General features: G+C 47.2%; 43 non-coding genes across 43 annotated transcripts; all 43 read right to left on the minus strand.

The window, feature by feature from the left end:
- Positions 1-30: 30 nt before the first annotated feature.
- On the minus strand, positions 31-143 carry LOC138412822 (U5 spliceosomal RNA). Its single transcript, XR_011245157.1, has one exon. It is a non-coding gene; the product is annotated as a U5 spliceosomal RNA (small nuclear RNA).
- Positions 144-754: 611 nt separating this feature from the next.
- On the minus strand, positions 755-946 carry LOC138413355 (U2 spliceosomal RNA). The gene has a single exon (XR_011245694.1). It is a non-coding gene; the product is annotated as a U2 spliceosomal RNA (small nuclear RNA).
- Positions 947-1,127: 181 nt separating this feature from the next.
- On the minus strand, positions 1,128-1,240 carry LOC138412823 (U5 spliceosomal RNA). Its single transcript, XR_011245158.1, has one exon. It is a non-coding gene; the product is annotated as a U5 spliceosomal RNA (small nuclear RNA).
- A 609-nt stretch (positions 1,241-1,849) lies between these two features.
- Positions 1,850-2,041, minus strand: LOC138413356 (U2 spliceosomal RNA). The gene has a single exon (XR_011245695.1). It is a non-coding gene; the product is annotated as a U2 spliceosomal RNA (small nuclear RNA).
- A 181-nt stretch (positions 2,042-2,222) lies between these two features.
- LOC138412824 (U5 spliceosomal RNA) lies at positions 2,223-2,335 on the minus strand. The gene has a single exon (XR_011245159.1). It is a non-coding gene; the product is annotated as a U5 spliceosomal RNA (small nuclear RNA).
- Positions 2,336-2,946: 611 nt separating this feature from the next.
- LOC138412547 (U2 spliceosomal RNA) lies at positions 2,947-3,138 on the minus strand. Its single transcript, XR_011244897.1, has one exon. It is a non-coding gene; the product is annotated as a U2 spliceosomal RNA (small nuclear RNA).
- A 181-nt stretch (positions 3,139-3,319) lies between these two features.
- LOC138412825 (U5 spliceosomal RNA) lies at positions 3,320-3,432 on the minus strand. The gene has a single exon (XR_011245160.1). It is a non-coding gene; the product is annotated as a U5 spliceosomal RNA (small nuclear RNA).
- Positions 3,433-4,041: 609 nt separating this feature from the next.
- LOC138412533 (U2 spliceosomal RNA) lies at positions 4,042-4,233 on the minus strand. The gene has a single exon (XR_011244883.1). It is a non-coding gene; the product is annotated as a U2 spliceosomal RNA (small nuclear RNA).
- A 181-nt stretch (positions 4,234-4,414) lies between these two features.
- On the minus strand, positions 4,415-4,527 carry LOC138412826 (U5 spliceosomal RNA). The gene has a single exon (XR_011245161.1). It is a non-coding gene; the product is annotated as a U5 spliceosomal RNA (small nuclear RNA).
- Positions 4,528-5,136: 609 nt separating this feature from the next.
- LOC138413357 (U2 spliceosomal RNA) lies at positions 5,137-5,328 on the minus strand. Its single transcript, XR_011245696.1, has one exon. It is a non-coding gene; the product is annotated as a U2 spliceosomal RNA (small nuclear RNA).
- A 181-nt stretch (positions 5,329-5,509) lies between these two features.
- Positions 5,510-5,622, minus strand: LOC138412827 (U5 spliceosomal RNA). Its single transcript, XR_011245162.1, has one exon. It is a non-coding gene; the product is annotated as a U5 spliceosomal RNA (small nuclear RNA).
- Positions 5,623-6,233: 611 nt separating this feature from the next.
- Positions 6,234-6,425, minus strand: LOC138413358 (U2 spliceosomal RNA). The gene has a single exon (XR_011245697.1). It is a non-coding gene; the product is annotated as a U2 spliceosomal RNA (small nuclear RNA).
- A 181-nt stretch (positions 6,426-6,606) lies between these two features.
- Positions 6,607-6,719, minus strand: LOC138412912 (U5 spliceosomal RNA). The gene has a single exon (XR_011245247.1). It is a non-coding gene; the product is annotated as a U5 spliceosomal RNA (small nuclear RNA).
- A 609-nt stretch (positions 6,720-7,328) lies between these two features.
- LOC138413359 (U2 spliceosomal RNA) lies at positions 7,329-7,520 on the minus strand. Its single transcript, XR_011245698.1, has one exon. It is a non-coding gene; the product is annotated as a U2 spliceosomal RNA (small nuclear RNA).
- A 181-nt stretch (positions 7,521-7,701) lies between these two features.
- Positions 7,702-7,814, minus strand: LOC138412828 (U5 spliceosomal RNA). Its single transcript, XR_011245163.1, has one exon. It is a non-coding gene; the product is annotated as a U5 spliceosomal RNA (small nuclear RNA).
- A 611-nt stretch (positions 7,815-8,425) lies between these two features.
- On the minus strand, positions 8,426-8,617 carry LOC138412534 (U2 spliceosomal RNA). Its single transcript, XR_011244884.1, has one exon. It is a non-coding gene; the product is annotated as a U2 spliceosomal RNA (small nuclear RNA).
- A 181-nt stretch (positions 8,618-8,798) lies between these two features.
- On the minus strand, positions 8,799-8,911 carry LOC138412829 (U5 spliceosomal RNA). Its single transcript, XR_011245164.1, has one exon. It is a non-coding gene; the product is annotated as a U5 spliceosomal RNA (small nuclear RNA).
- Positions 8,912-9,522: 611 nt separating this feature from the next.
- LOC138413361 (U2 spliceosomal RNA) lies at positions 9,523-9,714 on the minus strand. Its single transcript, XR_011245700.1, has one exon. It is a non-coding gene; the product is annotated as a U2 spliceosomal RNA (small nuclear RNA).
- Positions 9,715-9,895: 181 nt separating this feature from the next.
- Positions 9,896-10,008, minus strand: LOC138412831 (U5 spliceosomal RNA). Its single transcript, XR_011245166.1, has one exon. It is a non-coding gene; the product is annotated as a U5 spliceosomal RNA (small nuclear RNA).
- A 611-nt stretch (positions 10,009-10,619) lies between these two features.
- Positions 10,620-10,811, minus strand: LOC138413362 (U2 spliceosomal RNA). Its single transcript, XR_011245701.1, has one exon. It is a non-coding gene; the product is annotated as a U2 spliceosomal RNA (small nuclear RNA).
- A 181-nt stretch (positions 10,812-10,992) lies between these two features.
- LOC138412832 (U5 spliceosomal RNA) lies at positions 10,993-11,105 on the minus strand. The gene has a single exon (XR_011245167.1). It is a non-coding gene; the product is annotated as a U5 spliceosomal RNA (small nuclear RNA).
- A 609-nt stretch (positions 11,106-11,714) lies between these two features.
- LOC138413363 (U2 spliceosomal RNA) lies at positions 11,715-11,906 on the minus strand. The gene has a single exon (XR_011245702.1). It is a non-coding gene; the product is annotated as a U2 spliceosomal RNA (small nuclear RNA).
- Positions 11,907-12,087: 181 nt separating this feature from the next.
- LOC138412833 (U5 spliceosomal RNA) lies at positions 12,088-12,200 on the minus strand. Its single transcript, XR_011245168.1, has one exon. It is a non-coding gene; the product is annotated as a U5 spliceosomal RNA (small nuclear RNA).
- A 611-nt stretch (positions 12,201-12,811) lies between these two features.
- On the minus strand, positions 12,812-13,003 carry LOC138412548 (U2 spliceosomal RNA). The gene has a single exon (XR_011244898.1). It is a non-coding gene; the product is annotated as a U2 spliceosomal RNA (small nuclear RNA).
- Positions 13,004-13,184: 181 nt separating this feature from the next.
- LOC138412834 (U5 spliceosomal RNA) lies at positions 13,185-13,297 on the minus strand. Its single transcript, XR_011245169.1, has one exon. It is a non-coding gene; the product is annotated as a U5 spliceosomal RNA (small nuclear RNA).
- A 609-nt stretch (positions 13,298-13,906) lies between these two features.
- LOC138413364 (U2 spliceosomal RNA) lies at positions 13,907-14,098 on the minus strand. Its single transcript, XR_011245703.1, has one exon. It is a non-coding gene; the product is annotated as a U2 spliceosomal RNA (small nuclear RNA).
- A 181-nt stretch (positions 14,099-14,279) lies between these two features.
- LOC138412835 (U5 spliceosomal RNA) lies at positions 14,280-14,392 on the minus strand. Its single transcript, XR_011245170.1, has one exon. It is a non-coding gene; the product is annotated as a U5 spliceosomal RNA (small nuclear RNA).
- Positions 14,393-15,001: 609 nt separating this feature from the next.
- Positions 15,002-15,193, minus strand: LOC138413365 (U2 spliceosomal RNA). Its single transcript, XR_011245704.1, has one exon. It is a non-coding gene; the product is annotated as a U2 spliceosomal RNA (small nuclear RNA).
- A 181-nt stretch (positions 15,194-15,374) lies between these two features.
- LOC138412836 (U5 spliceosomal RNA) lies at positions 15,375-15,487 on the minus strand. Its single transcript, XR_011245171.1, has one exon. It is a non-coding gene; the product is annotated as a U5 spliceosomal RNA (small nuclear RNA).
- Positions 15,488-16,098: 611 nt separating this feature from the next.
- Positions 16,099-16,290, minus strand: LOC138413366 (U2 spliceosomal RNA). The gene has a single exon (XR_011245705.1). It is a non-coding gene; the product is annotated as a U2 spliceosomal RNA (small nuclear RNA).
- Positions 16,291-16,471: 181 nt separating this feature from the next.
- LOC138412913 (U5 spliceosomal RNA) lies at positions 16,472-16,584 on the minus strand. The gene has a single exon (XR_011245248.1). It is a non-coding gene; the product is annotated as a U5 spliceosomal RNA (small nuclear RNA).
- Positions 16,585-17,193: 609 nt separating this feature from the next.
- On the minus strand, positions 17,194-17,385 carry LOC138413367 (U2 spliceosomal RNA). The gene has a single exon (XR_011245706.1). It is a non-coding gene; the product is annotated as a U2 spliceosomal RNA (small nuclear RNA).
- Positions 17,386-17,566: 181 nt separating this feature from the next.
- Positions 17,567-17,679, minus strand: LOC138412837 (U5 spliceosomal RNA). Its single transcript, XR_011245172.1, has one exon. It is a non-coding gene; the product is annotated as a U5 spliceosomal RNA (small nuclear RNA).
- A 611-nt stretch (positions 17,680-18,290) lies between these two features.
- Positions 18,291-18,482, minus strand: LOC138413368 (U2 spliceosomal RNA). Its single transcript, XR_011245707.1, has one exon. It is a non-coding gene; the product is annotated as a U2 spliceosomal RNA (small nuclear RNA).
- Positions 18,483-18,663: 181 nt separating this feature from the next.
- Positions 18,664-18,776, minus strand: LOC138412838 (U5 spliceosomal RNA). Its single transcript, XR_011245173.1, has one exon. It is a non-coding gene; the product is annotated as a U5 spliceosomal RNA (small nuclear RNA).
- Positions 18,777-19,387: 611 nt separating this feature from the next.
- LOC138413369 (U2 spliceosomal RNA) lies at positions 19,388-19,579 on the minus strand. The gene has a single exon (XR_011245708.1). It is a non-coding gene; the product is annotated as a U2 spliceosomal RNA (small nuclear RNA).
- Positions 19,580-19,760: 181 nt separating this feature from the next.
- Positions 19,761-19,873, minus strand: LOC138412839 (U5 spliceosomal RNA). The gene has a single exon (XR_011245174.1). It is a non-coding gene; the product is annotated as a U5 spliceosomal RNA (small nuclear RNA).
- A 611-nt stretch (positions 19,874-20,484) lies between these two features.
- Positions 20,485-20,676, minus strand: LOC138413370 (U2 spliceosomal RNA). Its single transcript, XR_011245709.1, has one exon. It is a non-coding gene; the product is annotated as a U2 spliceosomal RNA (small nuclear RNA).
- A 181-nt stretch (positions 20,677-20,857) lies between these two features.
- On the minus strand, positions 20,858-20,970 carry LOC138412840 (U5 spliceosomal RNA). The gene has a single exon (XR_011245175.1). It is a non-coding gene; the product is annotated as a U5 spliceosomal RNA (small nuclear RNA).
- Positions 20,971-21,581: 611 nt separating this feature from the next.
- On the minus strand, positions 21,582-21,773 carry LOC138412525 (U2 spliceosomal RNA). Its single transcript, XR_011244875.1, has one exon. It is a non-coding gene; the product is annotated as a U2 spliceosomal RNA (small nuclear RNA).
- Positions 21,774-21,954: 181 nt separating this feature from the next.
- Positions 21,955-22,067, minus strand: LOC138412842 (U5 spliceosomal RNA). Its single transcript, XR_011245177.1, has one exon. It is a non-coding gene; the product is annotated as a U5 spliceosomal RNA (small nuclear RNA).
- Positions 22,068-22,678: 611 nt separating this feature from the next.
- Positions 22,679-22,870, minus strand: LOC138413372 (U2 spliceosomal RNA). The gene has a single exon (XR_011245711.1). It is a non-coding gene; the product is annotated as a U2 spliceosomal RNA (small nuclear RNA).
- Positions 22,871-23,051: 181 nt separating this feature from the next.
- On the minus strand, positions 23,052-23,164 carry LOC138412843 (U5 spliceosomal RNA). The gene has a single exon (XR_011245178.1). It is a non-coding gene; the product is annotated as a U5 spliceosomal RNA (small nuclear RNA).
- Between the last annotated feature and the right edge of the window lie 587 nt (positions 23,165-23,751).

A 23,751-nucleotide genomic window follows, 5' to 3' on the forward strand; every position in this document is an offset into this window, starting at 1 on the left:
CTCTTTGACTTTTCACAATTTCAAAAGGCTCAGCAATACAGCAAAGCCTGCCAAAAATATATTCAACTCATGGATGTTCCTCTCCACGGAAGTCTTTAGTAAAAGGCGAAAGACTTGTGCGCTTTGAAGAGAAACCAGAGTCAGCATGGCCCTCTGTTCCTGAGCAGCAGAGGAGGCTCTCGGTGACAGTCACCACCTTCACGGTAGGCCTCCCTTTGCTTTCCTATCCCAGTATGCAACATTCCCAACCCTCTGCCAATCAAAAGTAGACACATCTTTATTTCCTCCTGCCCTGGCTAATGTGGTTGGCTTTTGAGCCTGTCTTAGCAATACATCCCTGAACTGCATACATTTGGTCCTAAAGGCTGCCACCAAGCTTCTCACCAAGTCTCCCAGAAGGTCTTGTGTGAAAACAAGTTTTCATGCTTGACAAAGGCTTCCAACTCAATTTGGAATCCAGTTCAAGCTCATTGGGATCCCACTGAGAGCCGTGGATGGTCAGGCACAGACGTGTAGTAGACATCTACTGCAGCCATATCAATCCGTAAGGAATTGGGAACCCCTGATCAGAGTTTCTGGATTGTTCTTCAATCAAGACTCAAGGCAAAAGGAGACTGTGCTTATGACGTTGTATCCCTTACACACTGGCTCTCTCTCTCTCTGCCGGACCATTACCTTCATTTCCTTCACCCGCTGTGAATTGACTTTTGAAACAGGACAATTGTTTGAGTGCTTGGTTTTCTACAAGGTAAGAACAGAGTGCACCGTTCCCAGCGGCACTGCAATGCTAGGTCGATGCGTGGAGTGAAAGGAGCAAGCTCCAAATTTCAGCCCCTCGTGCTAAAAATCGGCTTAATATGTAGTCCTCTTATAGAGGACATATCAGATATTAAACTGATAAGAACAGATACTACACTTGATCTTAGCCAAAAGGCCGAGAAGCGATAACCCCCAAGTGGTGGATGTCCGTGCGGAGCTCTTGGCACAAATCTCACGTGTTGTGGTGCCTCGTACGTACGCACGCATAACAATGGCTGCTGCTTATCGCCTCCGCCCAACCTCTCCTTTGTGGACACATGGTTTCTGAAGTTGGACAGCTCTTTGACTTTTCACAATTTCAAAAGGCTCAGCAATACAGCAAAGCCTGCCAAAAATATATTCAACTCATGGATGTTCCTCTCCACGGAAGTCTTTAGTAAAAGGCGAAAGACTTGTGCGCTTTGAAGAGAAACCAGAGTCAGCATGGCCCTCTGTTCCTGAGCAGCAGAGGAGGCTCTCGGTGACAGTCACCACCTTCACGGTAGGCCTCCCTTTGCTTTCCTATCCCAGTATGCAACATTCCCAACCCTCTGCCAATCAAAAGTAGACACATCTTTATTTCCTCCTGGCCTGGCTAATGTGGTGGGCTTTTGAGCCTGTCTTAGCAATACATCCCTGAACTGCATACATTTGGTCCTAAAGGCTGCCACCAAGCTTCTCACCAAGTCTCCCAGAAGGTCTTGTGTGAAAACAAGTTTTCATGCTTGACAAAGGCTTCCAACTCAACTTGGAATCCAGTTCAAGCTCATTGGGATCCCACTGAGAGCCGTGGATGGTCAGGCACAGACGTGTAGTAGACATCTACTGCAGCCATATCAATCCGTAAGGAATTGGGAACCCCTGATCAGAGTTTCTGGATTGTTCTTCAATCAAGACTCAAGGCAAAAGGAGACTGTGCTTATGACGTTGTATCCCTTACACACTGGCTCTCTCTCTCTGCCGGACCATTACCTTCATTTCCTTCACCCGCTGTGAATTGACTTTTGAAACAGGACAATTGTTTGCGTGCTTGGTTTTCTACAAGGTAAGAACAGAGTGCACCGTTCCCAGCGGCACTGCAATGCTAGGTCGATGCGTGGAGTGAAAGGAGCAAGCTCCAAATTTCAGCCCCTCGTGCTAAAAATCGGCTTAATATGTAGTCCTCTTATAGAGGACATATCAGATATTAAACTGATAAGAACAGATACTACACTTGATCTTAGCCAAAAGGCCGAGAAGCGATAACCCCCAAGTGGTGGATGTCCGTGCGGAGCTCTTGGCACAAATCTCACGTGTTGTGGTGCCTCGTACGTACGCACGCATAACAATGGCTGCTGCTTATCGCCTCCGCCCAACCTCTCCTTTGTGGACACATGGTTTCTGAAGTTGGACAGCTCTTTGACTTTTCACAATTTCAAAAGGCTCAGCAATACAGCAAAGCCTGCCAAAAATATATTCAACTCATGGATGTTCCTCTCCACGGAAGTCTTTAGTAAAAGGCGAAAGACTTGTGCGCTTTGAAGAGAAACCAGAGTCAGCATGGCCCTCTGTTCCTGAGCAGCAGAGGAGGCTCTCGGTGACAGTCACCACCTTCACGGTAGGCCTCTCTTTGCTTTCCTATCCCAGTATGCAACATTCCCAACCCTCTGCCAATCAAAAGTAGACACATCTTTATTTCCTCCTGGCCTGGCTAATGTGGTTGGCTTTTGAGCCTGTCTTAGCAATACATCCCTGAACTGCATACATTTGGTCCTAAAGGCTGCCACCAAGCTTCTCACCAAGTCTCCCAGAAGGTCTTGTGTGAAAACAAGTTTTCATGCTTGACAAAGGCTTCCAACTCAATTTGGAATCCAGTTCAAGCTCATTGGGATCCCACTGAGAGCCGTGGATGGTCAGGCACAGACGTGTAGTAGACATCTACTGCAGCCATATCAATCCGTAAGGAATTGGGAACCCCTGATCAGAGTTTCTGGATTGTTCTTCAATCAAGACTCAAGGCAAAAGGAGACTGTGCTTATGACGTTGTATCCCTTACACACTGGCTCTCTCTCTCTCTGCCGGACCATTACCTTCATTTCCTTCACCCGCTGTGAATTGACTTTTGAAACAGGACAATTGTTTGAGTGCTTGGTTTTCTACAAGGTAAGAACAGAGTGCACCGTTCCCAGCGGCACTGCAATGCTAGGTCGATGCGTGGAGTGAAAGGAGCAAGCTCCAAATTTCAGCCCCTCGTGCTAAAAATCGGCTTAATATGTAGTCCTCTTATAGAGGACATATCAGATATTAAACTGATAAGAACAGATACTTCACTTGATCTTAGCCAAAAGGCCGAGAAGCGATAACCCCCAAGTGGTGGATGTCCGTGCGGAGCTCTTGGCACAAATCTCACGTGTTGTGGTGCCTCGTACGTACGCACGCATAACAATGGCTGCTGCTTATCGCCTCCGCCCAACCTCTCCTTTGTGGACACATGGTTTCTGAAGTTGGACAGCTCTTTGACTTTTCACAATTTCAAAAGGCTCAGCAATACAGCAAAGCCTGCCAAAAATATATTCAACTCATGGATGTTCCTCTCCACGGAAGTCTTTAGTAAAAGGCGAAAGACTTGTGCGCTTTGAAGAGAAACCAGAGTCAGCATGGCCCTCTGTTCCTGAGCAGCAGAGGAGGCTCTCGGTGACAGTCACCACCTTCACGGTAGGCCTCTCTTTGCTTTCCTATCCCAGTATGCAACATTCCCAACCCTCTGCCAATCAAAAGTAGACACATCTTTATTTCCTCCTGCCCTGGCTAATGTGGTTGGCTTTTGAGCCTGTCTTAGCAATACATCCCTGAACTGCATACATTTGGTCCTAAAGGCTGCCACCAAGCTTCTCACCAAGTCTCCCAGAAGGTCTTGTGTGAAAACAAGTTTTCATGCTTGACAAAGGCTTCCAACTCAATTTGGAATCCAGTTCAAGCTCATTGGGATCCCACTGAGAGCCGTGGATGGTCAGGCACAGACGTGTAGTAGACATCTACTGCAGCCATATCAATCCGTAAGGAATTGGGAACCCCTGATCAGAGTTTCTGGATTGTTCTTCAATCAAGACTCAAGGCAAAAGGAGACTGTGCTTATGACGTTGTATCCCTTACACACTGGCTCTCTCTCTCTGCCGGACCATTACCTTCATTTCCTTCACCCGCTGTGAATTGACTTTTGAAACAGGACAATTGTTTGCGTGCTTGGTTTTCTACAAGGTAAGAACAGAGTGCACCGTTCCCAGCGGCACTGCAATGCTAGGTCGATGCGTGGAGTGAAAGGAGCAAGCTCCAAATTTCAGCCCCTCGTGCTAAAATTCGGCTTAATATGTAGTCCTCTTATAGAGGACATATCAGATATTAAACTGATAAGAACAGATACTACACTTGATCTTAGCCAAAAGGCCGAGAAGCGATAACCCCCAAGTGGTGGATGTCCGTGCGGAGCTCTTGGCACAAATCTCACGTGTTGTGGTGCCTCGTACGTACGCACGCATAACAATGGCTGCTGCTTATCGCCTCCGCCCAACCTCTCCTTTGTGGACACATGGTTTCTGAAGTTGGACAGCTCTTTGACTTTTCACAATTTCAAAAGGCTCAGCAATACAGCAAAGCCTGCCAAAAATATATTCAACTCATGGATGTTCCTCTCCACGGAAGTCTTTAGTAAAAGGCGAAAGACTTGTGCGCTTTGAAGAGAAACCAGAGTCAGCATGGCCCTCTGTTCCTGAGCAGCAGAGGAGGCTCTCGGTGACAGTCACCACCTTCACGGTAGGCCTCTCTTTGCTTTCCTATCCCAGTATGCAACATTCCCAACCCTCTGCCAATCAAAAGTAGACACATCTTTATTTCCTCCTGGCCTGGCTAATGTGGTTGGCTTTTGAGCCTGTCTTAGCAATACATCCCTGAACTGCATACATTTGGTCCTAAAGGCTGCCACCAAGCTTCTCACCAAGTCTCCCAGAAGGTCTTGTGTGAAAACAAGTTTTCATGCTTGACAAAGGCTTCCAACTCAATTTGGAATCCAGTTCAAGCTCATTGGGATCCCACTGAGAGCAGTGGATGGTCAGGCACAGACGTGTAGTAGACATCTACTGCAGCCATATCAATCCGTAAGGAATTGGGAACCCCTGATCAGAGTTTCTGGATTGTTCTTCAATCAAGACTCAAGGCAAAAGGAGACTGTGCTTATGACGTTGTATCCCTTACACACTGGCTCTCTCTCTCTGCCGGACCATTACCTTCATTTCCTTCACCCGCTGTGAATTGACTTTTGAAACAGGACAATTGTTTGCGTGCTTGGTTTTCTACAAGGTAAGAACAGAGTGCACCGTTCCCAGCGGCACTGCAATGCTAGGTCGATGCGTGGAGTGAAAGGAGCAAGCTCCAAATTTCAGCCCCTCGTGCTAAAAATCGGCTTAATATGTAGTCCTCTTATAGAGGACATATCAGATATTAAACTGATAAGAACAGATACTACACTTGATCTTAGCCAAAAGGCCGAGAAGCGATAACCCCCAAGTGGTGGATGTCCGTGCGGAGCTCTTGGCACAAATCTCACGTGTTGTGGTGCCTCGTACGTACGCACGCATAACAATGGCTGCTGCTTATCGCCTCCGCCCAACCTCTCCTTTGTGGACACATGGTTTCTGAAGTTGGACAGCTCTTTGACTTTTCACAATTTCAAAAGGCTCAGCAATACAGCAAAGCCTGCCAAAAATATATTCAACTCATGGATGTTCCTCTCCACGGAAGTCTTTAGTAAAAGGCGAAAGACTTGTGCGCTTTGAAGAGAAACCAGAGTCAGCATGGCCCTCTGTTCCTGAGCAGCAGAGGAGGCTCTCGGTGACAGTCACCACCTTCACGGTAGGCCTCTCTTTGCTTTCCTATCCCAGTATGCAACATTCCCAACCCTCTGCCAATCAAAAGTAGACACATCTTTATTTCCTCCTGGCCTGGCTAATGTGGTGGGCTTTTGAGCCTGTCTTAGCAATACATCCCTGAACTGCATACATTTGGTCCTAAAGGCTGCCACCAAGCTTCTCACCAAGTCTCCCAGAAGGTCTTGTGTGAAAACAAGTTTTCATGCTTGACAAAGGCTTCCAACTCAACTTGGAATCCAGTTCAAGCTCATTGGGATCCCACTGAGAGCCGTGGATGGTCAGGCACAGACGTGTAGTAGACATCTACTGCAGCCATATCAATCCGTAAGGAATTGGGAACCCCTGATCAGAGTTTCTGGATTGTTCTTCAATCAAGACTCAAGGCAAAAGGAGACTGTGCTTATGACGTTGTATCCCTTACACACTGGCTCTCTCTCTCTCTGCCGGACCATTACCTTCATTTCCTTCACCCGCTGTGAATTGACTTTTGAAACAGGACAATTGTTTGCGTGCTTGGTTTTCTACAAGGTAAGAACAGAGTGCACCGTTCCCAGCGGCACTGCAATGCTAGGTCGATGCGTGGAGTGAAAGGAGCAAGCTCCAAATTTCAGCCCCTCGTGCTAAAAATCGGCTTAATATGTAGTCCTCTTATAGAGGACATATCAGATATTAAACTGATAAGAACAGATACTACACTTGATCTTAGCCAAAAGGCCGAGAAGCGATAACCCCCAAGTGGTGGATGTCCGTGCGGAGCTCTTGGCACAAATCTCACGTGTTGTGGTGCCTCGTACGTACGCACGCATAACAATGGCTGCTGCTTATCGCCTCCGCCCAACCTCTCCTTTGTGGACACATGGTTTCTGAAGTTGGACAGCTCTTTGACTTTTCACAATTTCAAAAGGCTCAGCAATACAGCAAAGCCTGCCAAAAATATATTCAACTCATGGCTGTTCCTCTCCACGGAAGTCTTTAGTAAAAGGCGAAAGACTTGTGCGCTTTGAAGAGAAACCAGAGTCAGCATGGCCCTCTGTTCCTGAGCAGCAGAGGAGGCTCTCGGTGACAGTCACCACCTTCACGGTAGGCCTCTCTTTGCTTTCCTATCCCAGTATGCAACATTCCCAACCCTCTGCCAATCAAAAGTAGACACATCTTTATTTCCTCCTGGCCTGGCTAATGTGGTTGGCTTTTGAGCCTGTCTTAGCAATACATCCCTGAACTGCATACATTTGGTCCTAAAGGCTGCCACCAAGCTTCTCACCAAGTCTCCCAGAAGGTCTTGTGTGAAAACAAGTTTTCATGCTTGACAAAGGCTTCCAACTCAATTTGGAATCCAGTTCAAGCTCATTGGGATCCCACTGAGAGCCGTGGATGGTCAGGCACAGACGTGTAGTAGACATCTACTGCAGCCATATCAATCCGTAAGGAATTGGGAACCCCTGATCAGAGTTTCTGGATTGTTCTTCAATCAAGACTCAAGGCAAAAGGAGACTGTGCTTATGACGTTGTATCCCTTACACACTGGCTCTCTCTCTCTGCCGGACCATTACCTTCATTTCCTTCACCCGCTGTGAATTGACTTTTGAAACAGGACAATTGTTTGCGTGCTTGGTTTTCTACAAGGTAAGAACAGAGTGCACCGTTCCCAGCGGCACTGCAATGCTAGGTCGATGCGTGGAGTGAAAGGAGCAAGCTCCAAATTTCAGCCCCTCGTGCTAAAAATCGGCTTAATATGTAGTCCTCTTATAGAGGACATATCAGATATTAAACTGATAAGAACAGATACTACACTTGATCTTAGCCAAAAGGCCGAGAAGCGATAACCCCCAAGTGGTGGATGTCCGTGCGGAGCTCTTGGCACAAATCTCACGTGTTGTGGTGCCTCGTACGTACGCACGCATAACAATGGCTGCTGCTTATCGCCTCCGCCCAACCTCTCCTTTGTGGACACATGGTTTCTGAAGTTGGACAGCTCTTTGACTTTTCACAATTTCAAAAGGCTCAGCAATACAGCAAAGCCTGCCAAAAATATATTCAACTCATGGATGTTCCTCTCCACGGAAGTCTTTAGTAAAAGGCGAAAGACTTGTGCGCTTTGAAGAGAAACCAGAGTCAGCATGGCCCTCTGTTCCTGAGCAGCAGAGGAGGCTCTCGGTGACAGTCACCACCTTCACGGTAGGCCTCTCTTTGCTTTCCTATCCCAGTATGCAACATTCCCAACCCTCTGCCAATCAAAAGTAGACACATCTTTATTTCCTCCTGCCCTGGCTAATGTGGTTGGCTTTTGAGCCTGTCTTAGCAATACATCCCTGAACTGCATACATTTGGTCCTAAAGGCTGCCACCAAGCTTCTCACCAAGTCTCCCAGAAGGTCTTGTGTGAAAACAAGTTTTCATGCTTGACAAAGGCTTCCAACTCAATTTGGAATCCAGTTCAAGCTCATTGGGATCCCACTGAGAGCCGTGGATGGTCAGGCACAGACGTGTAGTAGACATCTACTGCAGCCATATCAATCCGTAAGGAATTGGGAACCCCTGATCAGAGTTTCTGGATTGTTCTTCAATCAAGACTCAAGGCAAAAGGAGACTGTGCTTATGACGTTGTATCCCTTACACACTGGCTCTCTCTCTCTCTGCCGGACCATTACCTTCATTTCCTTCACCCGCTGTGAATTGACTTTTGAAACAGGACAATTGTTTGAGTGCTTGGTTTTCTACAAGGTAAGAACAGAGTGCACCGTTCCCAGCGGCACTGCAATGCTAGGTCGATGCGTGGAGTGAAAGGAGCAAGCTCCAAATTTCAGCCCCTCGTGCTAAAATTCGGCTTAATATGTAGTCCTCTTATAGAGGACATATCAGATATTAAACTGATAAGAACAGATACTACACTTGATCTTAGCCAAAAGGCCGAGAAGCGATAACCCCCAAGTGGTGGATGTCCGTGCGGAGCTCTTGGCACAAATCTCACGTGTTGTGGTGCCTCGTACGTACGCACGCATAACAATGGCTGCTGCTTATCGCCTCCGCCCAACCTCTCCTTTGTGGACACATGGTTTCTGAAGTTGGACAGCTCTTTGACTTTTCACAATTTCAAAAGGCTCAGCAATACAGCAAAGCCTGCCAAAAATATATTCAACTCATGGATGTTCCTCTCCACGGAAGTCTTTAGTAAAAGGCGAAAGACTTGTGCGCTTTGAAGAGAAACCAGAGTCAGCATGGCCCTCTGTTCCTGAGCAGCAGAGGAGGCTCTCGGTGACAGTCACCACCTTCACGGTAGGCCTCTCTTTGCTTTCCTATCCCAGTATGCAACATTCCCAACCCTCTGCCAATCAAAAGTAGACACATCTTTATTTCCTCCTGCCCTGGCTAATGTGGTTGGCTTTTGAGCCTGTCTTAGCAATACATCCCTGAACTGCATACATTTGGTCCTAAAGGCTGCCACCAAGCTTCTCACCAAGTCTCCCAGAAGGTCTTGTGTGAAAACAAGTTTTCATGCTTGACAAAGGCTTCCAACTCAATTTGGAATCCAGTTCAAGCTCATTGGGATCCCACTGAGAGCCGTGGATGGTCAGGCACAGACGTGTAGTAGACATCTACTGCAGCCATATCAATCCGTAAGGAATTGGGAACCCCTGATCAGAGTTTCTGGATTGTTCTTCAATCAAGACTCAAGGCAAAAGGAGACTGTGCTTATGACGTTGTATCCCTTACACACTGGCTCTCTCTCTCTCTGCCGGACCATTACCTTCATTTCCTTCACCCGCTGTGAATTGACTTTTGAAACAGGACAATTGTTTGAGTGCTTGGTTTTCTACAAGGTAAGAACAGAGTGCACCGTTCCCAGCGGCACTGCAATGCTAGGTCGATGCGTGGAGTGAAAGGAGCAAGCTCCAAATTTCAGCCCCTCGTGCTAAAAATCGGCTTAATATGTAGTCCTCTTATAGAGGACATATCAGATATTAAACTGATAAGAACAGATACTACACTTGATCTTAGCCAAAAGGCCGAGAAGCGATAACCCCCAAGTGGTGGATGTCCGTGCGGAGCTCTTGGCACAAATCTCACGTGTTGTGGTGCCTCGTACGTACGCACGCATAACAATGGCTGCTGCTTATCGCCTCCGCCCAACCTCTCCTTTGTGGACACATGGTTTCTGAAGTTGGACAGCTCTTTGACTTTTCACAATTTCAAAAGGCTCAGCAATACAGCAAAGCCTGCCAAAAATATATTCAACTCATGGATGTTCCTCTCCACGGAAGTCTTTAGTAAAAGGCGAAAGACTTGTGCGCTTTGAAGAGAAACCAGAGTCAGCATGGCCCTCTGTTCCTGAGCAGCAGAGGAGGCTCTCGGTGACAGTCACCACCTTCACGGTAGGCCTCCCTTTGCTTTCCTATCCCAGTATGCAACATTCCCAACCCTCTGCCAATCAAAAGTAGACACATCTTTATTTCCTCCTGCCCTGGCTAATGTGGTTGGCTTTTGAGCCTGTCTTAGCAATACATCCCTGAACTGCATACATTTGGTCCTAAAGGCTGCCACCAAGCTTCTCACCAAGTCTCCCAGAAGGTCTTGTGTGAAAACAAGTTTTCATGCTTGACAAAGGCTTCCAACTCAATTTGGAATCCAGTTCAAGCTCATTGGGATCCCACTGAGAGCCGTGGATGGTCAGGCACAGACGTGTAGTAGACATCTACTGCAGCCATATCAATCCGTAAGGAATTGGGAACCCCTGATCAGAGTTTCTGGATTGTTCTTCAATCAAGACTCAAGGCAAAAGGAGACTGTGCTTATGACGTTGTATCCCTTACACACTGGCTCTCTCTCTCTCTGCCGGACCATTACCTTCATTTCCTTCACCCGCTGTGAATTGACTTTTGAAACAGGACAATTGTTTGAGTGCTTGGTTTTCTACAAGGTAAGAACAGAGTGCACCGTTCCCAGCGGCACTGCAATGCTAGGTCGATGCGTGGAGTGAAAGGAGCAAGCTCCAAATTTCAGCCCCTCGTGCTAAAAATCGGCTTAATATGTAGTCCTCTTATAGAGGACATATCAGATATTAAACTGATAAGAACAGATACTACACTTGATCTTAGCCAAAAGGCCGAGAAGCGATAACCCCCAAGTGGTGGATGTCCGTGCGGAGCTCTTGGCACAAATCTCACGTGTTGTGGTGCCTCGTACGTACGCACGCATAACAATGGCTGCTGCTTATCGCCTCCGCCCAACCTCTCCTTTGTGGACACATGGTTTCTGAAGTTGGACAGCTCTTTGACTTTTCACAATTTCAAAAGGCTCAGCAATACAGCAAAGCCTGCCAAAAATATATTCAACTCATGGATGTTCCTCTCCACGGAAGTCTTTAGTAAAAGGCGAAAGACTTGTGCGCTTTGAAGAGAAACCAGAGTCAGCATGGCCCTCTGTTCCTGAGCAGCAGAGGAGGCTCTCGGTGACAGTCACCACCTTCACGGTAGGCCTCCCTTTGCTTTCCTATCCCAGTATGCAACATTCCCAACCCTCTGCCAATCAAAAGTAGACACATCTTTATTTCCTCCTGGCCTGGCTAATGTGGTGGGCTTTTGAGCCTGTCTTAGCAATACATCCCTGAACTGCATACATTTGGTCCTAAAGGCTGCCACCAAGCTTCTCACCAAGTCTCCCAGAAGGTCTTGTGTGAAAACAAGTTTTCATGCTTGACAAAGGCTTCCAACTCAACTTGGAATCCAGTTCAAGCTCATTGGGATCCCACTGAGAGCCGTGGATGGTCAGGCACAGACGTGTAGTAGACATCTACTGCAGCCATATCAATCCGTAAGGAATTGGGAACCCCTGATCAGAGTTTCTGGATTGTTCTTCAATCAAGACTCAAGGCAAAAGGAGACTGTGCTTATGACGTTGTATCCCTTACACACTGGCTCTCTCTCTCTGCCGGACCATTACCTTCATTTCCTTCACCCGCTGTGAATTGACTTTTGAAACAGGACAATTGTTTGCGTGCTTGGTTTTCTACAAGGTAAGAACAGAGTGCACCGTTCCCAGCGGCACTGCAATGCTAGGTCGATGCGTGGAGTGAAAGGAGCAAGCTCCAAATTTCAGCCCCTCGTGCTAAAAATCGGCTTAATATGTAGTCCTCTTATAGAGGACATATCAGATATTAAACTGATAAGAACAGATACTACACTTGATCTTAGCCAAAAGGCCGAGAAGCGATAACCCCCAAGTGGTGGATGTCCGTGCGGAGCTCTTGGCACAAATCTCACGTGTTGTGGTGCCTCGTACGTACGCACGCATAACAATGGCTGCTGCTTATCGCCTCCGCCCAACCTCTCCTTTGTGGACACATGGTTTCTGAAGTTGGACAGCTCTTTGACTTTTCACAATTTCAAAAGGCTCAGCAATACAGCAAAGCCTGCCAAAAATATATTCAACTCATGGATGTTCCTCTCCACGGAAGTCTTTAGTAAAAGGCGAAAGACTTGTGCGCTTTGAAGAGAAACCAGAGTCAGCATGGCCCTCTGTTCCTGAGCAGCAGAGGAGGCTCTCGGTGACAGTCACCACCTTCACGGTAGGCCTCTCTTTGCTTTCCTATCCCAGTATGCAACATTCCCAACCCTCTGCCAATCAAAAGTAGACACATCTTTATTTCCTCCTGGCCTGGCTAATGTGGTTGGCTTTTGAGCCTGTCTTAGCAATACATCCCTGAACTGCATACATTTGGTCCTAAAGGCTGCCACCAAGCTTCTCACCAAGTCTCCCAGAAGGTCTTGTGTGAAAACAAGTTTTCATGCTTGACAAAGGCTTCCAACTCAATTTGGAATCCAGTTCAAGCTCATTGGGATCCCACTGAGAGCCGTGGATGGTCAGGCACAGACGTGTAGTAGACATCTACTGCAGCCATATCAATCCGTAAGGAATTGGGAACCCCTGATCAGAGTTTCTGGATTGTTCTTCAATCAAGACTCAAGGCAAAAGGAGACTGTGCTTATGACGTTGTATCCCTTACACACTGGCTCTCTCTCTCTCTGCCGGACCATTACCTTCATTTCCTTCACCCGCTGTGAATTGACTTTTGAAACAGGACAATTGTTTGAGTGCTTGGTTTTCTACAAGGTAAGAACAGAGTGCACCGTTCCCAGCGGCACTGCAATGCTAGGTCGATGCGTGGAGTGAAAGGAGCAAGCTCCAAATTTCAGCCCCTCGTGCTAAAAATCGGCTTAATATGTAGTCCTCTTATAGAGGACATATCAGATATTAAACTGATAAGAACAGATACTTCACTTGATCTTAGCCAAAAGGCCGAGAAGCGATAACCCCCAAGTGGTGGATGTCCGTGCGGAGCTCTTGGCACAAATCTCACGTGTTGTGGTGCCTCGTACGTACGCACGCATAACAATGGCTGCTGCTTATCGCCTCCGCCCAACCTCTCCTTTGTGGACACATGGTTTCTGAAGTTGGACAGCTCTTTGACTTTTCACAATTTCAAAAGGCTCAGCAATACAGCAAAGCCTGCCAAAAATATATTCAACTCATGGATGTTCCTCTCCACGGAAGTCTTTAGTAAAAGGCGAAAGACTTGTGCGCTTTGAAGAGAAACCAGAGTCAGCATGGCCCTCTGTTCCTGAGCAGCAGAGGAGGCTCTCGGTGACAGTCACCACCTTCACGGTAGGCCTCTCTTTGCTTTCCTATCCCAGTATGCAACATTCCCAACCCTCTGCCAATCAAAAGTAGACACATCTTTATTTCCTCCTGCCCTGGCTAATGTGGTTGGCTTTTGAGCCTGTCTTAGCAATACATCCCTGAACTGCATACATTTGGTCCTAAAGGCTGCCACCAAGCTTCTCACCAAGTCTCCCAGAAGGTCTTGTGTGAAAACAAGTTTTCATGCTTGACAAAGGCTTCCAACTCAATTTGGAATCCAGTTCAAGCTCATTGGGATCCCACTGAGAGCCGTGGATGGTCAGGCACAGACGTGTAGTAGACATCTACTGCAGCCATATCAATCCGTAAGGAATTGGGAACCCCTGATCAGAGTTTCTGGATTGTTCTTCAATCAAGACTCAAGGCAAAAGGAGACTGTGCTTATGACGTTGTATCCCTTACACACTGGCTCTCTCTCTCTGCCGGACCATTACCTTCATTTCCTTCACCCGCTGTGAATTGACTTTTGAAACAGGACAATTGTTTGCGTGCTTGGTTTTCTACAAGGTAAGAACAGAGTGCACCGTTCCCAGCGGCACTGCAATGCTAGGTCGATGCGTGGAGTGAAAGGAGCAAGCTCCAAATTTCAGCCCCTCGTGCTAAAAATCGGCTTAATATGTAGTCCTCTTATAGAGGACATATCAGATATTAAACTGATAAGAACAGATACTACACTTGATCTTAGCCAAAAGGCCGAGAAGCGATAACCCCCAAGTGGTGGATGTCCGTGCGGAGCTCTTGGCACAAATCTCACGTGTTGTGGTGCCTCGTACGTACGCACGCATAACAATGGCTGCTGCTTATCGCCTCCGCCCAACCTCTCCTTTGTGGACACATGGTTTCTGAAGTTGGACAGCTCTTTGACTTTTCACAATTTCAAAAGGCTCAGCAATACAGCAAAGCCTGCCAAAAATATATTCAACTCATGGATGTTCCTCTCCACGGAAGTCTTTAGTAAAAGGCGAAAGACTTGTGCGCTTTGAAGAGAAACCAGAGTCAGCATGGCCCTCTGTTCCTGAGCAGCAGAGGAGGCTCTCGGTGACAGTCACCACCTTCACGGTAGGCCTCTCTTTGCTTTCCTATCCCAGTATGCAACATTCCCAACCCTCTGCCAATCAAAAGTAGACACATCTTTATTTCCTCCTGGCCTGGCTAATGTGGTTGGCTTTTGAGCCTGTCTTAGCAATACATCCCTGAACTGCATACATTTGGTCCTAAAGGCTGCCACCAAGCTTCTCACCAAGTCTCCCAGAAGGTCTTGTGTGAAAACAAGTTTTCATGCTTGACAAAGGCTTCCAACTCAATTTGGAATCCAGTTCAAGCTCATTGGGATCCCACTGAGAGCAGTGGATGGTCAGGCACAGACGTGTAGTAGACATCTACTGCAGCCATATCAATCCGTAAGGAATTGGGAACCCCTGATCAGAGTTTCTGGATTGTTCTTCAATCAAGACTCAAGGCAAAAGGAGACTGTGCTTATGACGTTGTATCCCTTACACACTGGCTCTCTCTCTCTGCCGGACCATTACCTTCATTTCCTTCACCCGCTGTGAATTGACTTTTGAAACAGGACAATTGTTTGCGTGCTTGGTTTTCTACAAGGTAAGAACAGAGTGCACCGTTCCCAGCGGCACTGCAATGCTAGGTCGATGCGTGGAGTGAAAGGAGCAAGCTCCAAATTTCAGCCCCTCGTGCTAAAAATCGGCTTAATATGTAGTCCTCTTATAGAGGACATATCAGATATTAAACTGATAAGAACAGATACTACACTTGATCTTAGCCAAAAGGCCGAGAAGCGATAACCCCCAAGTGGTGGATGTCCGTGCGGAGCTCTTGGCACAAATCTCACGTGTTGTGGTGCCTCGTACGTACGCACGCATAACAATGGCTGCTGCTTATCGCCTCCGCCCAACCTCTCCTTTGTGGACACATGGTTTCTGAAGTTGGACAGCTCTTTGACTTTTCACAATTTCAAAAGGCTCAGCAATACAGCAAAGCCTGCCAAAAATATATTCAACTCATGGATGTTCCTCTCCACGGAAGTCTTTAGTAAAAGGCGAAAGACTTGTGCGCTTTGAAGAGAAACCAGAGTCAGCATGGCCCTCTGTTCCTGAGCAGCAGAGGAGGCTCTCGGTGACAGTCACCACCTTCACGGTAGGCCTCTCTTTGCTTTCCTATCCCAGTATGCAACATTCCCAACCCTCTGCCAATCAAAAGTAGACACATCTTTATTTCCTCCTGGCCTGGCTAATGTGGTGGGCTTTTGAGCCTGTCTTAGCAATACATCCCTGAACTGCATACATTTGGTCCTAAAGGCTGCCACCAAGCTTCTCACCAAGTCTCCCAGAAGGTCTTGTGTGAAAACAAGTTTTCATGCTTGACAAAGGCTTCCAACTCAACTTGGAATCCAGTTCAAGCTCATTGGGATCCCACTGAGAGCCGTGGATGGTCAGGCACAGACGTGTAGTAGACATCTACTGCAGCCATATCAATCCGTAAGGAATTGGGAACCCCTGATCAGAGTTTCTGGATTGTTCTTCAATCAAGACTCAAGGCAAAAGGAGACTGTGCTTATGACGTTGTATCCCTTACACACTGGCTCTCTCTCTCTCTGCCGGACCATTACCTTCATTTCCTTCACCCGCTGTGAATTGACTTTTGAAACAGGACAATTGTTTGCGTGCTTGGTTTTCTACAAGGTAAGAACAGAGTGCACCGTTCCCAGCGGCACTGCAATGCTAGGTCGATGCGTGGAGTGAAAGGAGCAAGCTCCAAATTTCAGCCCCTCGTGCTAAAAATCGGCTTAATATGTAGTCCTCTTATAGAGGACATATCAGATATTAAACTGATAAGAACAGATACTACACTTGATCTTAGCCAAAAGGCCGAGAAGCGATAACCCCCAAGTGGTGGATGTCCGTGCGGAGCTCTTGGCACAAATCTCACGTGTTGTGGTGCCTCGTACGTACGCACGCATAACAATGGCTGCTGCTTATCGCCTCCGCCCAACCTCTCCTTTGTGGACACATGGTTTCTGAAGTTGGACAGCTCTTTGACTTTTCACAATTTCAAAAGGCTCAGCAATACAGCAAAGCCTGCCAAAAATATATTCAACTCATGGCTGTTCCTCTCCACGGAAGTCTTTAGTAAAAGGCGAAAGACTTGTGCGCTTTGAAGAGAAACCAGAGTCAGCATGGCCCTCTGTTCCTGAGCAGCAGAGGAGGCTCTCGGTGACAGTCACCACCTTCACGGTAGGCCTCTCTTTGCTTTCCTATCCCAGTATGCAACATTCCCAACCCTCTGCCAATCAAAAGTAGACACATCTTTATTTCCTCCTGGCCTGGCTAATGTGGTTGGCTTTTGAGCCTGTCTTAGCAATACATCCCTGAACTGCATACATTTGGTCCTAAAGGCTGCCACCAAGCTTCTCACCAAGTCTCCCAGAAGGTCTTGTGTGAAAACAAGTTTTCATGCTTGACAAAGGCTTCCAACTCAATTTGGAATCCAGTTCAAGCTCATTGGGATCCCACTGAGAGCCGTGGATGGTCAGGCACAGACGTGTAGTAGACATCTACTGCAGCCATATCAATCCGTAAGGAATTGGGAACCCCTGATCAGAGTTTCTGGATTGTTCTTCAATCAAGACTCAAGGCAAAAGGAGACTGTGCTTATGACGTTGTATCCCTTACACACTGGCTCTCTCTCTCTGCCGGACCATTACCTTCATTTCCTTCACCCGCTGTGAATTGACTTTTGAAACAGGACAATTGTTTGCGTGCTTGGTTTTCTACAAGGTAAGAACAGAGTGCACCGTTCCCAGCGGCACTGCAATGCTAGGTCGATGCGTGGAGTGAAAGGAGCAAGCTCCAAATTTCAGCCCCTCGTGCTAAAAATCGGCTTAATATGTAGTCCTCTTATAGAGGACATATCAGATATTAAACTGATAAGAACAGATACTACACTTGATCTTAGCCAAAAGGCCGAGAAGCGATAACCCCCAAGTGGTGGATGTCCGTGCGGAGCTCTTGGCACAAATCTCACGTGTTGTGGTGCCTCGTACGTACGCACGCATAACAATGGCTGCTGCTTATCGCCTCCGCCCAACCTCTCCTTTGTGGACACATGGTTTCTGAAGTTGGACAGCTCTTTGACTTTTCACAATTTCAAAAGGCTCAGCAATACAGCAAAGCCTGCCAAAAATATATTCAACTCATGGATGTTCCTCTCCACGGAAGTCTTTAGTAAAAGGCGAAAGACTTGTGCGCTTTGAAGAGAAACCAGAGTCAGCATGGCCCTCTGTTCCTGAGCAGCAGAGGAGGCTCTCGGTGACAGTCACCACCTTCACGGTAGGCCTCTCTTTGCTTTCCTATCCCAGTATGCAACATTCCCAACCCTCTGCCAATCAAAAGTAGACACATCTTTATTTCCTCCTGCCCTGGCTAATGTGGTTGGCTTTTGAGCCTGTCTTAGCAATACATCCCTGAACTGCATACATTTGGTCCTAAAGGCTGCCACCAAGCTTCTCACCAAGTCTCCCAGAAGGTCTTGTGTGAAAACAAGTTTTCATGCTTGACAAAGGCTTCCAACTCAATTTGGAATCCAGTTCAAGCTCATTGGGATCCCACTGAGAGCCGTGGATGGTCAGGCACAGACGTGTAGTAGACATCTACTGCAGCCATATCAATCCGTAAGGAATTGGGAACCCCTGATCAGAGTTTCTGGATTGTTCTTCAATCAAGACTCAAGGCAAAAGGAGACTGTGCTTATGACGTTGTATCCCTTACACACTGGCTCTCTCTCTCTCTGCCGGACCATTACCTTCATTTCCTTCACCCGCTGTGAATTGACTTTTGAAACAGGACAATTGTTTGAGTGCTTGGTTTTCTACAAGGTAAGAACAGAGTGCACCGTTCCCAGCGGCACTGCAATGCTAGGTCGATGCGTGGAGTGAAAGGAGCAAGCTCCAAATTTCAGCCCCTCGTGCTAAAAATCGGCTTAATATGTAGTCCTCTTATAGAGGACATATCAGATATTAAACTGATAAGAACAGATACTACACTTGATCTTAGCCAAAAGGCCGAGAAGCGATAACCCCCAAGTGGTGGATGTCCGTGCGGAGCTCTTGGCACAAATCTCACGTGTTGTGGTGCCTCGTACGTACGCACGCATAACAATGGCTGCTGCTTATCGCCTCCGCCCAACCTCTCCTTTGTGGACACATGGTTTCTGAAGTTGGACAGCTCTTTGACTTTTCACAATTTCAAAAGGCTCAGCAATACAGCAAAGCCTGCCAAAAATATATTCAACTCATGGATGTTCCTCTCCACGGAAGTCTTTAGTAAAAGGCGAAAGACTTGTGCGCTTTGAAGAGAAACCAGAGTCAGCATGGCCCTCTGTTCCTGAGCAGCAGAGGAGGCTCTCGGTGACAGTCACCACCTTCACGGTAGGCCTCTCTTTGCTTTCCTATCCCAGTATGCAACATTCCCAACCCTCTGCCAATCAAAAGTAGACACATCTTTATTTCCTCCTGCCCTGGCTAATGTGGTTGGCTTTTGAGCCTGTCTTAGCAATACATCCCTGAACTGCATACATTTGGTCCTAAAGGCTGCCACCAAGCTTCTCACCAAGTCTCCCAGAAGGTCTTGTGTGAAAACAAGTTTTCATGCTTGACAAAGGCTTCCAACTCAATTTGGAATCCAGTTCAAGCTCATTGGGATCCCACTGAGAGCCGTGGATGGTCAGGCACAGACGTGTAGTAGACATCTACTGCAGCCATATCAATCCGTAAGGAATTGGGAACCCCTGATCAGAGTTTCTGGATTGTTCTTCAATCAAGACTCAAGGCAAAAGGAGACTGTGCTTATGACGTTGTATCCCTTACACACTGGCTCTCTCTCTCTCTGCCGGACCATTACCTTCATTTCCTTCACCCGCTGTGAATTGACTTTTGAAACAGGACAATTGTTTGAGTGCTTGGTTTTCTACAAGGTAAGAACAGAGTGCACCGTTCCCAGCGGCACTGCAATGCTAGGTCGATGCGTGGAGTGAAAGGAGCAAGCTCCAAATTTCAGCCCCTCGTGCTAAAAATCGGCTTAATATGTAGTCCTCTTATAGAGGACATATCAGATATTAAACTGATAAGAACAGATACTACACTTGATCTTAGCCAAAAGGCCGAGAAGCGATAACCCCCAAGTGGTGGATGTCCGTGCGGAGCTCTTGGCACAAATCTCACGTGTTGTGGTGCCTCGTACGTACGCACGCATAACAATGGCTGCTGCTTATCGCCTCCGCCCAACCTCTCCTTTGTGGACACATGGTTTCTGAAGTTGGACAGCTCTTTGACTTTTCACAATTTCAAAAGGCTCAGCAATACAGCAAAGCCTGCCAAAAATATATTCAACTCATGGATGTTCCTCTCCACGGAAGTCTTTAGTAAAAGGCGAAAGACTTGTGCGCTTTGAAGAGAAACCAGAGTCAGCATGGCCCTCTGTTCCTGAGCAGCAGAGGAGGCTCTCGGTGACAGTCACCACCTTCACGGTAGGCCTCTCTTTGCTTTCCTATCCCAGTATGCAACATTCCCAACCCTCTGCCAATCAAAAGTAGACACATCTTTATTTCCTCCTGCCCTGGCTAATGTGGTTGGCTTTTGAGCCTGTCTTAGCAATACATCCCTGAACTGCATACATTTGGTCCTAAAGGCTGCCACCAAGCTTCTCACCAAGTCTCCCAGAAGGTCTTGTGTGAAAACAAGTTTTCATGCTTGACAAAGGCTTCCAACTCAATTTGGAATCCAGTTCAAGCTCATTGGGATCCCACTGAGAGCCGTGGATGGTCAGGCACAGACGTGTAGTAGACATCTACTGCAGCCATATCAATCCGTAAGGAATTGGGAACCCCTGATCAGAGTTTCTGGATTGTTCTTCAATCAAGACTCAAGGCAAAAGGAGACTGTGCTTATGACGTTGTATCCCTTACACACTGGCTCTCTCTCTCTCTGCCGGACCATTACCTTCATTTCCTTCACCCGCTGTGAATTGACTTTTGAAACAGGACAATTGTTTGAGTGCTTGGTTTTCTACAAGGTAAGAACAGAGTGCACCGTTCCCAGCGGCACTGCAATGCTAGGTCGATGCGTGGAGTGAAAGGAGCAAGCTCCAAATTTCAGCCCCTCGTGCTAAAAATCGGCTTAATATGTAGTCCTCTTATAGAGGACATATCAGATATTAAACTGATAAGAACAGATACTACACTTGATCTTAGCCAAAAGGCCGAGAAGCGATAACCCCCAAGTGGTGGATGTCCGTGCGGAGCTCTTGGCACAAATCTCACGTGTTGTGGTGCCTCGTACGTACGCACGCATAACAATGGCTGCTGCTTATCGCCTCCGCCCAACCTCTCCTTTGTGGACACATGGTTTCTGAAGTTGGACAGCTCTTTGACTTTTCACAATTTCAAAAGGCTCAGCAATACAGCAAAGCCTGCCAAAAATATATTCAACTCATGGATGTTCCTCTCCACGGAAGTCTTTAGTAAAAGGCGAAAGACTTGTGCGCTTTGAAGAGAAACCAGAGTCAGCATGGCCCTCTGTTCCTGAGCAGCAGAGGAGGCTCTCGGTGACAGTCACCACCTTCACGGTAGGCCTCTCTTTGCTTTCCTATCCCAGTATGCAACATTCCCAACCCTCTGCCAATCAAAAGTAGACACATCTTTATTTCCTCCTGCCCTGGCTAATGTGGTTGGCTTTTGAGCCTGTCTTAGCAATACATCCCTGAACTGCATACATTTGGTCCTAAAGGCTGCCACCAAGCTTCTCACCAAGTCTCCCAGAAGGTCTTGTGTGAAAACAAGTTTTCATGCTTGACAAAGGCTTCCAACTCAATTTGGAATCCAGTTCAAGCTCATTGGGATCCCACTGAGAGCCGTGGATGGTCAGGCACAGACGTGTAGTAGACATCTACTGCAGCCATATCAATCCGTAAGGAATTGGGAACCCCTGATCAGAGTTTCTGGATTGTTCTTCAATCAAGACTCAAGGCAAAAGGAGACTGTGCTTATGACGTTGTATCCCTTACACACTGGCTCTCTCTCTCTCTGCCGGACCATTACCTTCATTTCCTTCACCCGCTGTGAATTGACTTTTGAAACAGGACAATTGTTTGAGTGCTTGGTTTTCTACAAGGTAAGAACAGAGTGCACCATTCCCAGCGGCACTGCAATGCTAGGTCGATGCGTGGAGTGAAAGGAGCAAGCTCCAAATTTCAGCCCCTCGTGCTAAAAATCGGCTTAATATGTAGTCCTCTTATAGAGGACATATCAGATATTAAACTGATAAGAACAGATACTACACTTGATCTTAGCCAAAAGGCCGAGAAGCGATAACCCCCAAGTGGTGGATGTCCGTGCGGAGCTCTTGGCACAAATCTCACGTGTTGTGGTGCCTCGTACGTACGCACGCATAACAATGGCTGCTGCTTATCGCCTCCGCCCAACCTCTCCTTTGTGGACACATGGTTTCTGAAGTTGGACAGCTCTTTGACTTTTCACAATTTCAAAAGGCTCAGCAATACAGCAAAGCCTGCCAAAAATATATTCAACTCATGGATGTTCCTCTCCACGGAAGTCTTTAGTAAAAGGCGAAAGACTTGTGCGCTTTGAAGAGAAACCAGAGTCAGCATGGCCCTCTGTTCCTGAGCAGCAGAGGAGGCTCTCGGTGACAGTCACCACCTTCACGGTAGGCCTCTCTTTGCTTTCCTATCCCAGTATGCAACATTCCCAACCCTCTGCCAATCAAAAGTAGACACATCTTTATTTCCTCCTGCCCTGGCTAATGTGGTTGGCTTTTGAGCCTGTCTTAGCAATACATCCCTGAACTGCATACATTTGGTCCTAAAGGCTGCCACCAAGCTTCTCACCAAGTCTCCCAGAAGGTCTTGTGTGAAAACAAGTTTTCATGCTTGACAAAGGCTTCCAACTCAATTTGGAATCCAGTTCAAGCTCATTGGGATCCCACTGAGAGCCGTGGATGGTCAGGCACAGACGTGTAGTAGACATCTACTGCAGCCATATCAATCCGTAAGGAATTGGGAACCCCTGATCAGAGTTTCTGGATTGTTCTTCAATCAAGACTCAAGGCAAAAGGAGACTGTGCTTATGACGTTGTATCCCTTACACACTGGCTCTCTCTCTCTCTGCCGGACCATTACCTTCATTTCCTTCACCCGCTGTGAATTGACTTTTGAAACAGGACAATTGTTTGAGTGCTTGGTTTTCTACAAGGTAAGAACAGAGTGCACCGTTCCCAGCGGCACTGCAATGCTAGGTCGATGCGTGGAGTGAAAGGAGCAAGCTCCAAATTTCAGCCCCTCGTGCTAAAAATCGGCTTAATATGTAGTCCTCTTATAGAGGACATATCAGATATTAAACTGATAAGAACAGATACTACACTTGATCTTAGCCAAAAGGCCGAGAAGCGATAACCCCCAAGTGGTGGATGTCCGTGCGGAGCTCTTGGCACAAATCTCACGTGTTGTGGTGCCTAGTACGTACGCACGCATAACAATGGCTGCTGCTTATCGCCTCCGCCCTACCTCTCCTTTGTGGACACATGGTTTCTGAAGTTGGACAGCTCTTTGACTTTTCACAATTTCAAAAGGCTCAGCAATACAGCAAAGCCTGCCAAAAATATATTCAACTCATGGATGTTCCTCTCCACGGAAGTCTTTAGTAAAAGGCGAAAGACTTGTGCGCTTTGAAGAGAAACCAGAGTCAGCATGGCCCTCTGTTCCTGAGCAGCAGAGGAGGCTCTCGGTGACAGTCACCACCTTCACGGTAGGCCTCTCTTTGCTTTCCTATCCCAGTATGCAACATTCCCAACCCTCTGCCAATCAAAAGTAGACACATCTTTATTTCCTCCTGCCCTGGCTAATGTGGTTGGCTTTTGAGCCTGTCTTAGCAATACATCCCTGAACTGCATACATTTGGTCCTAAAGGCTGCCACCAAGCTTCTCACCAAGTCTCCCAGAAGGTCTTGTGTGAAAACAAGTTTTCATGCTTGACAAAGGCTTCCAACTCAATTTGGAATCCAGTTCAAGCTCATTGGGATCCCACTGAGAGCCGTGGATGGTCAGGCACAGACGTGTAGTAGACATCTACTGCAGCCATATCAATCCGTAAGGAATTGGGAACCCCTGATCAGAGTTTCTGGATTGTTCTTCAATCAAGACTCAAGGCAAAAGGAGACTGTGCTTATGACGTTGTATCCCTTACACACTGGCTCTCTCTCTCTCTGCCGGACCATTACCTTCATTTCCTTCACCCGCTGTGAATTGACTTTTGAAACAGGACAATTGTTTGAG

Source organism: Paralichthys olivaceus, chromosome 12 (assembly GCF_024713975.1).
Source record: "Paralichthys olivaceus isolate ysfri-2021 chromosome 12, ASM2471397v2, whole genome shotgun sequence".
In the NCBI taxonomy this organism is placed as follows: Eukaryota; Metazoa; Chordata; class Actinopteri; order Pleuronectiformes; family Paralichthyidae; genus Paralichthys; species Paralichthys olivaceus.